Source organism: Mytilus edulis, chromosome 8 (assembly GCF_963676685.1).
Source record: "Mytilus edulis chromosome 8, xbMytEdul2.2, whole genome shotgun sequence".
NCBI classification, from domain to species: domain Eukaryota; kingdom Metazoa; phylum Mollusca; class Bivalvia; order Mytilida; family Mytilidae; genus Mytilus; species Mytilus edulis.
This window is the reverse complement of record NC_092351.1, coordinates 85,234,698-85,249,366: the sequence shown is the minus strand read 5'-3', so window position 1 is coordinate 85,249,366 and position 14,669 is coordinate 85,234,698. Positions and strand designations below refer to the sequence as shown.

The window sequence follows — 14,669 nt, the reverse complement described above, 5'->3', positions numbered from 1 at the left end:
ATAACAACTTGGGTTAATTTACCCGATGACACAAAAATCAAGACTATAACGAGCGGTTAACAGTAGAGTTAAATATTTAATGATTGCTGTATCGATATTAAAAGTCGTACACTTTATTACAGAAAGCTGGAAAGGAAGGGGTTGGAAAATGTATCTACAACTTTGTATAATCATCAAGTAAGATGGGGCCATACAAATAAATTCACAAGTATCGTTAAAATTCACTTCTTAACGCTGTGGTTATTCACTGTGGGTTCAGTAATAACTTTGTTCCGAACATTTGAAATGACACATGCAAAGTTAACGTAATTTACTAGATACTGAATATAAATTGATGCAGGATATATTCAATTAAAAAATAGTAACCAAAAATAACAGTTCTTAAACTTTTTATTTTAACAATACCATAAAATTTATCAATCTACCATATGATATTTTCATGTTTGATTTTGTTAATTTCAAAAATGAAATATGACTTTTTGTCTGTTTGGAAATATTACAAAAAATTTGAAAAAAAAAATAATATATATATTTGAACAGGTTCTTTGGAACACGTAAAGTAAGCATAAAGTGAAAGTAAGCAGATTTAAATATGAAATATGTCTGTTGGGAAATATTACAACATTTAGAAAAGAAAAACAAAAAGACTGGATATATATATATGAACAGCTACTTTAGAACAAGTAAGATAAGCATACAGTGAAAGTTAGCTGATTTTTATCGCTTTTTTTATTTGTACTTTCTTTCGTTAATATCTTGCATTATCTAGGCAAAATTCAGTCATTTTACATTATGCCTTATTTTTTTAAGCATTTTACAAAATGCCTAGAAAAATTGAAATGCATTTTACAAAATGCCTGAAATTGTTTTATAAGATGAAATGCTAAAAAAACAATAGAAAACTTTGGTCAACATAAAAGTTTTATGGTTGATAGTTACTGACTTTTAAGAATATGAATAAAATTTTTTTTACTGAATTATTCTAAATTCACACCAGCACAAAGCTCGACAATCTTAAAGATGTTTGGATGACAGCACTAAACTGTTACACAATATTTGTCCTGATTTTTTGCGAATACATTTTTTGGCGTAAAATCTGGTTTGACCACTTCGACCACAATTGGAGACACCTGGATAATGACACATTTAACTCTTTCATTACCTTTTATGAAAAACACTAAATGTTCGACAGCATTTTGTTTCGCAATAAGCACACACGTCACGCAGGAGTATCATTCATGTTTCATATGTTCTAAAAAAAAACAAAGGTTCAAAGAACATTATAATGATAAGTTTGACTCGTATCTTTTGTCTTATGGCTTAAAACAAACTGAGGCAGACCTGCATATGATGGGTGATGCATCTATAGCAGGAATAGCTTACCATGTAAATGCACCATTGTTTATCTCTTCTACGTTCATTTTCGAGATTTTAAGAACAGTCGACTACTGTTTTAGTTAATCTATCAGATTGCTAAGACCAAGGAATTTCCTTGCGGCAGTATGTCAAATGATATGTTCTTTTTAGTGAAACTCATGAGGGTATCACCAGCCCTGTAGTCAGCACTTATGTATGGTTGACATTCGTATGATTTAACAAATTTAATTTCAAATAAAATAAAAGGTTATCAATTTGTTACTTTGGACTGATAATAGTGTATTTAAATAAAAGCTGATGCTTAAATGGAAACATTAACTTATTTTATTTTGGTATGATTTATTTAAAAATAAGTATCTTGTTTAAAATTTATCGAAACTATTAAATAAAAATGTTAGAGAATTTGTTGTTATTTTCTTATCCGGAGGAAAAAATTTCACTGTGATAAATTATCCATTGTCTTGAAATTCTATGTCGGAAGTTAACATAATGAATAGTTAATTAAAAAACTTAGTCTTTGCAAATACTTTGAACTAATAATAGTGTTTTTGAATATAAGTTGATGCTTAAATAACATAAATAAAAACATTAACTTATTTTGTTTTGGTGTATTTTATTTAAAAATCGGAATCTTGTTTAAAATGTATCGAAACGTTTAAAAAAAATCACTACCCTAGTTTTCTGAAGAAATTAAAAGAATGAAACATCTTACATAAAACAAAACACCTTTTAAAAATCATTTCAGTGCCATTAGAAAAAGAAAAAAAACCACCCTACGTCCTTCCTTTAAGAGTGAAATGGTCGTTCCCTTAAATGCAAAACATGTCATGTATGAATCGAATTCCGTTAAACACGCTTTATGGCGTAACCGTTTAACTGGTCAAAAGAGGGTCAAGTTTATTGAACGTGCCGATAATATATTAAATGCTGCAAAAGAAAAGTCTAACTTTTCAATGTTAAGTTTACTTTCTATATACATGTGATGGATAACTTCCGGGACAAGCGCGCACTGTACCATTCAGCATGCGTTGCTAACTACATGCTGAACTAGAAAAAAGAACTTGATGCGTTAAATTAGTCGGAGCATGACGTTGCTTTACAAAACCTAACAGAAAGTCTATAAAATGATCTGCTTGTGAAAAAGAAAGCATTTCAATTGTCGCTTTTACTAGATACATATTGTTCATTCCTTCCACAAGAAATCAGAAGTAGATATACAACTGCAAAACTGCGTCACTCACTAGAAAATTACTACGGTGATATCATAATTGTTCATTATTCATAGACCCCTAAAAGGTCCAATATGATTTTCAGTAGCTCAATTTGTGCTTGTAAGGCTACTTGAGCTGGCATTTTTTTTTTTTTAACTTTCAGAGATGGAAACCAGTTATGCAAGTTATGAAAGACATCAGACTAACCAAACCCTTCATTGTGCGTTAAACATTTTCAAAAAGAATTTAAAATAGCTCGACATTTCAAATGAATATCATCCATTTGTTTCAGAAGTTCCTTTCCCTACAGCTTTATAATTTATACCTACCACTTTGATATATTGTGTTGCCTTGTTAATAGATGATGACAGTTATTCATATGAAATTGGTTTCAATCCAATTTGATATTGTTCGGAAATGTATTGCTGTAAATAATGTATTGATATCCCTGCATAAAAACCAGAAAACCACCTTATAAGTCTAGCATCGGCTCTTCAGCTGCATCCGGAATATGGTTCGAAAACTCTTAATGAAACTATACATTTACATAGCTCTTGCGCATCGTACCTGAGTTAGAAAATTACTAACACGTTTCTTCAACCAAAGAAACAAGCCGGTTTATACCTGTATATGACATATGCTATATTACTGGACCAGAAGTATCTAGCACACTACCAGCTGCTTACGCTCAAATGGGATGCAATACGACGTCTTTATTCTTCGGAATTGGCAAAAAGACTGTTTCTAAGGCGTTGAAACAACACCCATTCAATTATGAAATTTTGACAAATTAAGCTGTTTCTGACATTAAAACATTTATTACAGTGGGAACACAATTTATCCCTGATCTATGTGACCTCCAAGGCATTTCTTACTCAGAACATGCTGATCTTAATAAACTCAGAGTGAAGTCAGCGATATCTAAGGAAGGTTTCTTAGTGCGACTGCCTACTTCAGAGGTATAATTTAGATAATAAACGTTTTGAGTTTTACTACAAGTCTACGTCTGGATGACTACTCATATCGCCAAAACATCACTCATATCACCTCTGGAATATGGATGGACAATGAGGGATAGCTCCACCAATTAGTTTATTTTGAAGGGCCAATATCTTCTGACCTTTTACAGGACGATGTTTGTACATAAAAAGAGAAAACTATTTGTCATGTACAGCATTGACGTAAGCAACCAGCTCACGCATCAGATTGTTTTAAAGATTGATCCGATTAAATAAATAGATAAAAAAAAAGTGGTAATTGGACTCCAATCTTGACGTGGTTGGTGGGCTTGCAAACCCTATTGAAGATTTCTGTTGGATGCGGGGCCTATCATCACTAATCTCTGCCAATGTATGACATAAATATGACCAGCTGAATTTGTCAAACATTCCCGGAGCATGATTTCACAGACACTTTTTCTCATGCATCATGAGGGACTCCCGAGATATTGACCAAAAATGTCAAAAAATTGAGATTACTTTAATATTTGACCATAGTTTCAAAATCTGAACCACAATGGCAATCTACGATAGCCCTTTAGTATATATGATTTTATTCTGGCATCGCCTAAGTTGAACAAAGGTATGCAGAAAAACATATAAATTAACAAAGGGTATTATATCTATCTCCCAAAATAAAACCAAAATAAGCCATGAGGTATTTCAGTCCATAAAATTTTTAAATTTACCTTACTTTTCATCGTACTATAAATATAATTTTACTAATTTGTGTTGAAGGTTTAAAATTACTATATGTCAATACAAAGAACCTTTCAAATTTGTCCAAATTTAATTCAGTTACATTCAATTAGGTAATAAATAAACCAACCATGCAAGACTCATGTCATTTATAACACAGCTACTAATTTTCAAAACAAATACATGTATTTCATATATTGAAACATTTTTACAAAACGTTTAATTTGACTAAGCAATTATTTATAGGCTGAAAATAGTTTTAAAAGAATGAAATCAAAGTCAAAATTATGGTACCCTTCTGTAAAAATTAACCGTGTAGGTTTATTTCATGTATTCTTTTCATATTTAAATTTGGAATCTTAAATATGTGAAAAAAATATGAAAAAAGTACAATTTAACACAAAAATAAACTATATAAACATTATAGATTGCACAACAATCATACACATTCTTACTATTTTTACATCACTTTACTTTTCTAAAAGCTAGAAAGAACACAACGGAAGTGAACAGGTTCATTGACTTGAAGCTAATCAGTAACAAAGTATGTTGATAGAATAATGAGAAATGAAACTATTTTCATTTATCAAGGTAATGAGTCCATCATATTGTTAATAAAACCCTTACATGAGACGTTTTAATCAAATTTGTAATTTTATATGAGTACCACTAAGCATACTAAATGTGGAGCAACTTCTTGTTTTTGTTTAAGCAGTACAGTACATAAGATAAATTCCGTTTCTTTATTTTTTTATATATGTGTTCTCTGTTTTTATTTTGATCTGGCTTTTTTAAGACTTTTGATGACAACTTCGTTATGTGACGTTACTTTTTATCATGCCGTAGTCGGGTAATCATGGCCTGACGAATTTTGAATGGTTTTGTTTCGTATCTTTGTTCCTGGTTCCGATACAGTTTCAATGAAACTAAATTGCTAATTTCGGCACAGATAATGTTTTGTGACTCAATATAGTCAGACCTGTATAATGAGGTCGCAATAAAAAGCAGATAACTCTTATGATAAAAAGGGTGTCACGAAACGTTCAGATTAAAATGCATGGGTATAACTACTCTAAAAATATAAAATTTCAAGCCTTGACCTTCACTCAAAGTTTGACTACATATTGTTTAACATTAAATTAGCATCTATACTCTACTCTTGTAAAGAATTATTAAAATCAAGCAATACACTGTCTTGGCTGTTTTCCATAATCTAACAGCGTGACTACCATGACTACTGTAAAATGATTGTTAAAAAAAAGTTGCCTTGCATATATTCTAAAAATAAAATAAAAACAACTTTAGAAATAATATGTCAATAGCGAATCAAGACCTATTTATATATTGAAAAATATATAATGTATCATGTTCGGATTAATCAAACAAGGAAGTATGTGTCAAAAACTTTGCTTCTATACACATTACATAATCTTTTGCAGATTGACATACAAACAAAAGTTTATTAAATGGAACTAAAAAACGCCATCTAAAAAAAAAAAAGAAGGTTTAATCACGTCACCATGGTCACGTGACATAACACGGTTTTCTTATGCAATATGTATTTAAACAAGTTTTTACCAGTTTAATATATTCTGATATGACTCATGTTCATAAAATGTGTCTTTATAATCAAAAGTGCAAAACAACTCATTGAAAATATCAGACTAACCGTTTGATAATGACAGTTTCGTCTTCATACAACTAATCTTTGACACTAAAATAAAAACAGATCAGATTCACCAACATAACCCTGTTGGGTATAACATTTTTTCCGCTCACGATAAAACTCTATATATAAAATGACATATGGTTACGGTTTAGAGGGTAAGCTAAAGGTTTGTACATACAACTTTTTCGGGCTACTCGATAAACACGCACTTCTATTTTCGCGTTCGTCGTTTACTGTTAGCCGTCACGTATACAAAGACATTTAATGCACATAACATATACTTTTATTGATATCATCATACGGACACGAGACTTTCGTGGGACAGAAGTATAATAAGGAGTGCACAACCGTCTTCGAGGATACTGCGGCCCGCTACCACGGCATTCACTCCTGATACAAATAAAATTACCACAGCAAACCAAACACGCCGTAGTCGATGCAACCCTTAAAATACACGTACCTTTTATTTTTTGTGTATCCCGTTGAATAAATGGACAAAACAATGATTGCCCTAGATGTTTTACGATGTTCACTACGATGTTGACAAACGATTAACGTACCGAAAGGGGGATCTCGGTTTATTTTATAACATCATTACTTTTATGGGTTTTTATGTGATATATTCTTGTAATGATATTGAAGTTTTTGTATATAATTATAATGCTTAAATAAATCGTTTTAATTATCAGTAATACATGTAATAAGTAAGTTAATTTTAATAATGAGATTCTCAGCTTCAACCAGTGCCTTAGTTATTTTGCCTGCTATGTTACCATTGCATTGACCATATTGCCAACTACGCTGCAAGAATTAAGTAGTTTGCAACTCGACAACCCAGGGCTGAGAGATAAACCTGATATCAACTTAATTAGTTATCAAAGGATTATAATTTAATACGCCAGACGCGCGTTTTGACTACATAAGACTTATTAGTTATAAGCCAAAGCAGTACAAAGTTGAAGAGCATTGAGGACAACATATTCCAAAAATTTGTGCCTAATACGGCTAAGGTAATATATTCCTGGGATAAGTATATAATTAGTTTTAAGAAAAATTAACATAGTCGCCAGTGTATAATTAACCATTTATAAATATAGTTACTTAAGGTATAAAACCACTTATTCATATAACCCTATTGCTTTCTATGTTAAATTCTGCAACTTCAAGTATTAATGGCTACTTTGTCTTAAGTTCAAATAAAGAGACAGTTATTTCATGTCAAAACTGTACCTCATCCTGACCTTTGCTGAAAACATCAACATACCGTTAATTGCATATTAAAGCGTACTGGTTCCCGGAAGTTTGATAGTACAAAAACAGGAACTTCTGATCTGAGCAACACGTCAAATTTGCCCTTCTATTAAAATGTCATATACTTCTTTATTATTTTAATAAATCTTTCAACAATGGTTCTACAGGGATCCCACGTCCCCAAGCTTTCATCTGATTCAACACCTAACCAAATATTGACAAAGATACAGCTATGCGTAAGAACTATTTAACTATATAAAATATGTATTACTTTCTTGTATATTCTTTTCGACCGGGCCTGCATAAGTGGTTCTATACCTATAATGACACACACAAAGTCCTGTCCAAACGATGCAGTTTTGGCTGTTCCGTTTTACTACCATATACATGAATAATAAATGACAGGGAATTTGGAATATCAATTGAAAAGAGGGAATAGTGGTTTGGGATTGGAGATTAATAAGCCTGAAAACAGGCCTATGCAGTTCCAAAGAAGAGATGTTCCAAATATTCTATACTCGAATTTCGATCTGACGTTCAGCCGTTCAGTAGTATTGAAAAGGGGACATATGAGCTAAAAATGTTTTAATGTTTAATAATGATATGGCAAACAAACTTAAATAGTTCGAACTTTGAATGCAAGCTTACCATTGGTCCAATTTCTAGGTGTGAAGTTTTTGGTGTACAGGAAAAGTGGAATGGCTCCTTTCTTTTCCCATGGACAATAAGGGGTCTGGTCAATAACAACAAACCATCCATCATCTCCTGGACATCCGGGATAACTTTTATTTACATAAAACTTGCGCTATGAATTTCTAAAGAAATAATCAGATATCAATGTGATCACATTGTTTACCTGTATATGATAATATAAAATTATTTCCAGTGCCTGAGGGAGATATGAATTAAGATGTGGTCACCCAAGAACAATTATATTTCATGAGAGCATCACCCGATGGAACTATCTTTTCGAGGGTGAAAACATCTTCATATCTCAATAAGCCAATGGAAAAAGGTTGTTTTATTCCACTACCTATACTCTTTTCCTTTCTGAACATTGTTCTTTAATTTATCCGCTTGATTTTGTTTTTGTAACTTAACACGACATTTAGAATGATAATCAGAACTTAACATAATCTATTCAGTATGATTTCTTTTTTTTTCTATTAGACCTAAATTAATTTTGAAAACGAAATTACTTTACAATCTCTAAGACTATTCAAAACGTTATTTTAATATTAACCGCACGTTATGTTGTATACGGAAGTTCCGAGGGGAGTATGATATTTAGAGGGTAATATTCAGTTCTGTTCGATGTCATGTGGCATAGTCTCGTCCAATCAATTGTTGATTTCGTTATCAATAGTAATAAGCAATGCAATAATACCATGTGAGATAATTAAATTTGCTATGATGAAAAATATTATATAGTATATGATATGATATGATATGGTATGATGTATAGTATAATATTATATTACGGATTACAAATGTGTCGATTGGATAACAACACAGAGATGTCAGTATATATTCAGGAAACTGCCGGGGTATTTACGACGTTTTTATCCCCAATTGAAACCTCAAAAACGTCATCATAACAACGGTTACTATGTGACGTTGTCAAAAGCTATACAGAATACTAAGGAATGTCAGAGGCTCACAGAGGGAAAATAATGACGTGCTGCAGTCAATAATACATTTTTAATACAAAATAACGCAAGTTGCACTCTTAATATTTAATACTTAAATTTAATGTTAAAAGTGTGTTATAAATTATTCCATACACAACAAAATTATGTTCACAGCGAATTAGAAAATCCGTCACGTTTGCCGAACATATCAGGTTGGGTTTTCAATATATGTTTTTTTAAAACAAAGCCACACACACTTACAAACCCAAAATATGATATCTAAAAACTTTATTGAAACTATTTTTAACGGGGAAAACAAATTGTCAAGATAAAAAAGGTGCATTTAAATGGATTTCTCAAAATATTAAAGAGATAATAAACATGTAATGAATATACATGCTGCATTGGGAATGTTCAACAAATACCTGCTCTGGAAAACAACGTCATCTTGGATAATCCGTAATATATGTGTAATTCAGCTCTCAGACAGGGTATATACTGTGACATTCCCAGCTTGGGCTTATATCCCCTTCGCCTTCGGCTCGGGGGATATAAACTCTAAGCCGGGAATGTCACAGTATATACCCTGTCTAAGACCTGAATAACATATATTATTATACTTTTCATATATTTTAAACAATTCTATTGGGTGAAACGTTATTTCACGTGACATGGAATAATTCAGTTGTTTTTTCATTCAATTGCTAGGAAGGATGAATAACCCTAAAAATTTCCACCAGCGGTGAATAACCCTATTATTCACCGGCGAATAAACTTTTGAGTTTGTTGATTTGTACTTGAGTTATCTCCCATGAAAATGACGTCATAGACGTAAATAAACAAAATGGCAGCGTTCACGTTACACTGGAAGCTCACCGAGAGACGAGGAAATAAGGCATTGGACATGAATAGAGTGCCAGCAGCTGATGATAGCTCTTATAGAGTAACGGTCCTTTTAACGGTCCTTTTAATTGACTTTTGAAAAAACTGATATTCACTTCGGCCGTTGGCCTCAGTGAATATCAGTTTTTTAAAAGTCAATAAAACTACACATTAAATTTACCTCATCAAAAGACAGTAATTGTATAATATTCCTTAATTGTATCTTTAGCAATATATTAAAGATTATTATAGAATGCATGATATACAGTTAGTGATAAAGTTTTAATATTTAGAAATAAATGCACAGCAAGGGAGAATAATTGTAATTAGTTATATAACCAACAGTAACGTTCTTATGTGCAGTTTCCAAACATTCCAGTTGTCAAATGGAAATAATACCACCTTTAATAACAAAATTAAAAAACAAATATTGACCTAACAACGAGGCTGATTGCATTTATAATGCTTATATTAATTCGGTTTTGTTTTATGCCTATAGTCATGCAATCATTAAAACTCTCTTGATCAATATTATAATAATGGCCGTTTTAATCTGTTCTCCTTAAAACGTCTCTGAAACCCATAAGTCGTTGTAAGAACATGTTTTGATACCATCAACATGGTCATGTATTGTTCTTAAATGCATCAAAAATATTTTATTGTGAATTTACTCCTATTTCTTTACTATATTTACTGTATACAAAATAAGTTTTAGTCCATATATAGTAACCATTAGTAAATTCTATACCCGGTTATTGAAAAGAAATTAAATGTACTGCAGGATTCCAAGTCGTTAAAACTACTGTCTGCTAGATTTGCTTTACTAAACCAGATCATCTTATCTGTATTTCTGCCATTAAGGTAGTTCAGGGGTATAGAAAAAAAATGACAGAATTTTCTTATACTTTGTGAAATTAACTTTGAAGTATTGTAAATGAAAAAATGCAAAAAAAATTGGGGGTCACCGGCCATCTAAGAGATATTTTGACCTCTGAAAAGGAGTGCAAATAGGTTATGAAGAAATTTAGGGAAAATGGACAAATAATTCTTTGATTGAATTTTCAAAGCAAAACAAATGACAGAAGTTGCTCATTCTTTCATACTGTAAAGTTTGATGTCTCTATTTTATAAAATTGAAATAAAATTTTGGGGTCACCGGCTATCCAAGCGATTTTTTGACCTCTGAAAATGAGTGCAAATAGGCTAAATATAGGGAAAACAGACATAAAATCTCTTTGATTGAATTTTCAGAGCAAAACAAATGACAGAAGTTGCTCATTCTTACATACTGTAAAGCTTGATGTCTCTATTTTATAAAATTGAAGTAAAATTTGGGGGTCACCGGCCATCCAAGCGATTTTTTGACCCCTGAAAATGAGTGCAAATAGGCTAAATATAGGGAAAACAGACATAAAATCTCTTTGATTGAATTTTCAGAGCAAAACAAATGACAGAAGTTGCTCATTCTTTCATACTGTAAAGCTTGATGTCTCTATTTTATAAAATTGAAGTAAAATTTAGGGGTCACCGGCCATCCAAGCAATTTTTTGACCTCTGAAAATGAGTGCAAATAGGCTAAATATAGGGAAAACAGACATAAAATCTCTTTGATTGAATTTTCAGAGCAAAACAAATGACAGAAGTTGCTCATTCTTTCATACTGTAAAGCTTGATGTCTCTATTTTATAAAATTGAAGTAAAATTTGGGGGTCACCGGCCATCCAAGCGATTTTTTGACCCCTGAAAATGAGTGCAAATAGGCTAAATATAGGGAAAACAGACATAAAATCTCTTTGATTGAATTTTCAGAGCAAAATAAATGACAGAAGTTGCTCATTATTTCATACTGTAAAGCGTAATGTCTCCATTTTATAAAATTGAAGTAAAATTTGGGGGTCACCGGCCATCCAAGCGATTTTTTGACCCCTGAAAATGAGTGCAAATAGGCTAAATATAGGGAAAACAGACATAAAATCTCTTTGATTGAATTTTCAGAGCAAAATAAATGACAGAAGTTGCTCATTCTTTCATACTGTAAAGCTTGATGTCTCTCTTTTATAAAATTGAAGTAAACTTTGGGGGTCACCGGCCATCCAAGCGATTTTTTGACCTCTGAAAATGAGTGCAAATAAGCTAAATATAAGGAAAACAGACATAAAATCTCTTTGATTGAATTTTCAGAGCAAAACAAATGACAGAAGTTGCTCATTCTTTCATACTGTAAAGCTTGATGTCTCTATTTTATAAAATTGAAGTAAAATTTGGGGGTCAACGGCAATCCAAGCGATTTTTTGACCTCTGAAAATGAGTGCAAATAGGCTAAATATAGGGAAAACAGACATAAAATCTCTTTGATTGAATTTTCAGAGCAAAATAAATGACAGAAGTTGCTCATTATTTCATACTGTAAAGCTTAATGTCTCTATTTTATAAAATTGAAATAAAATTTGGGGTCACCGGCCATCCAAGAGATTTTTTAACCTCTGAAAATGAGTGCAAATAGGCTAAATATAGGGAAAACAGACATAAAATCTCTTCGATTGAATTTTCAGAGCAAAATAAATGACAGCGGGGGCATCATCTGTGTCCCTTTGGACACATTCCCCATTTATTTTTTTAGAAGTTACTATTAATTAATATCAATTTTAACCATGACTGTATGACATTTTATATTTTAATATTTTATGATGGATTTAAATGAGTAGTAATTGTTGCATTAGAAATTTGAATTGAGATCATTGTTGGAATAGGGGAAAGGGGGAGGTAAAAAAAAAAAAAATTTGGGGGGTCAATTTTTCTTATTTCATATTTCAGAAATTAAATCTAAATTTCTTCAAATATTTTTTTTTTTGAGAGGATTAATATTCAACAGCCAAAGTGAATTGCTCAATTTTAAGCCAAAAAAAATATTTTAAGTTCATTAGACCACATTCATTCTGTATCAGAAACCTATGCTGTGTCAACTATTTAATCACAGTCCAAATTCAGAGCTGTATCCAGCTTGAATGATGTGTCCATACTAGCCCAAACCGTTCAGTGTTTGAACTCTGCGGTTGTATAAAGCTGCGCCCTGCGGAGCATCTGGTTAATATTGTGCTTAAACCATGATTGTGACAACATATGAAAAGTGTGAGCTGACAGTCTGCTAAGTTTTTATCCATAATTCTCATTCTGACTTTCTATCTGACAGGTTTTTAAGTGTCAATATTTGTGTTTCAATATAAAAGGAAAATGTGGTATGATAATTGATTGTTAATGAGGCGACTCTCTGTAATAGACCAAATGACACAGAAGTTAACAGCTACAGGTCAAAAGCCGTTATCGCATAGTTAGCTGTAAAAGGCCCTTCAATGACTAATGAAAAACAATTCAAATGAGAAAACTGAAGGCATTTTAATGTACAAAATGATGCCCCCCAAAAAAATGTGACACAACAACAAAAGACAACCACTGTCTGAATTACAGGTTCATGTAATTGGGGTAGGCACATACATAGTGTGATGGGGTTAATGTTTGAAGGTGACAACCCTTCCCCTTAACCTGGGACATGTACAACATATGGGTTTTATCAATTTGTATTATTCATTTGTGAACTCTGAATCTAGCGAAAAGTAGATAATCACAGATAAATTTGCAGAATGAGTTGTATGAATAGTCATGATAGTCAGGATTCTTGTCTTACAACCTTTATGAAGCAAGAAAAATGTGACGATGTTTGTATGTACATAAAAGTCTGTCATAAAATTAAAGATTTCAGTATATTCCCATTTTACAATATCTTTTGCATGTTTTGTAACTGATGATTTCACATGTTATTTTTCTTTTCTACTGTAGGATAGTAAGTGGTTCAAATATACATGTATGCCTCTTGAGACTAAAATTACATGCAACAGAAATCAGCCCCAAAAAGCCAATGTTAATAACTACAGCTGAAGTATGCATTTTTAAATGTAAATACAATGTATGTGCTAGGGCCTAAATTGACCCTGAAATATTTCAAGTGTTTTTGACCTACATGTAAGACTTTTTAATACATAACGTACTATGAAATTATTACATGTAATATACTATGCCATTTGTAATTTCCTTTCTATTTAAAGTACAAATGGGAGGATTCAGAGGCGGCCCTGGGAAAAATTTGGTTAATAATATAGGGAATCACTGGAGCATGACCTGAGCGGGTCCCCTCTTAGGCAGTCAGTGAGCCCCCACGTATGAAAAATTCTGGATCCATCACTGGGATTATTTATTCAACAAAACATTCACGAGTTTTAAATTACTGGAAAATATCACATGTCCATACAAGCCCCCCCCCCCCCCCCCCCCTTTCATTAAAAAACCTCCTATAAAACATGCTAAAAGGCACATACTCATACATTTTTATAATTTTGACTTTTGAATAATTTTTATACATTCGACATGTCTGATACATGTACATCAAATTAGTCTTTAAAAACATTTTGTCTATAATATATCTCTTATAATTGCCATGTACATGTAACTTGGTCTACAGGCTTTTAATTTAGTAAGCTCTGGTCACACAAAATTGGTTAAGATCGGTTAATTCCTACTATCCTATCACAAATGTATATAGAAACATAGTTAATTTATTATCCTTTGATTTTATCTTTATTTACAAAATATAGACTCTTGTGTGAACATTACACATCTTACAATTTTTTTTCATACACCTTTAAAAAATATGCCTTAACATGCTTAAAGGGAAAGTATTTTAAGAGTTGAAATTATACCGTAACTTTTGATCATGAATGGACCAGCTGAAAAAGGTTAAAAAATGTCTGAAGCCATCAAGAGAATATAACACCCACTTAGTGCAGGTGTAATTTTTAAAAGTTTGCATTTAATGTCTTTAACATGTTAAAGAAATGCACTTCAAATTACTCTATAGAGACCTAACAAGCTTTTAAATCTAGAAAAAAATCATTTAATG

General features: G+C 31.8%; 2 protein-coding genes across 2 annotated transcripts in view; both read right to left on the bottom strand.

Annotated features, from left to right (window-relative positions):
- The window catches only part of LOC139486488 (uncharacterized), a 122,990-nt gene that overhangs the window by 75 nt on the left and 108,246 nt on the right, over positions 1 to 14,669 (bottom strand). The window lies entirely within an intron of this gene.
- The window catches only part of LOC139486481 (uncharacterized), a 67,548-nt gene that overhangs the window by 28,469 nt on the left and 24,410 nt on the right, over positions 1 to 14,669 (bottom strand). The window lies entirely within an intron of this gene.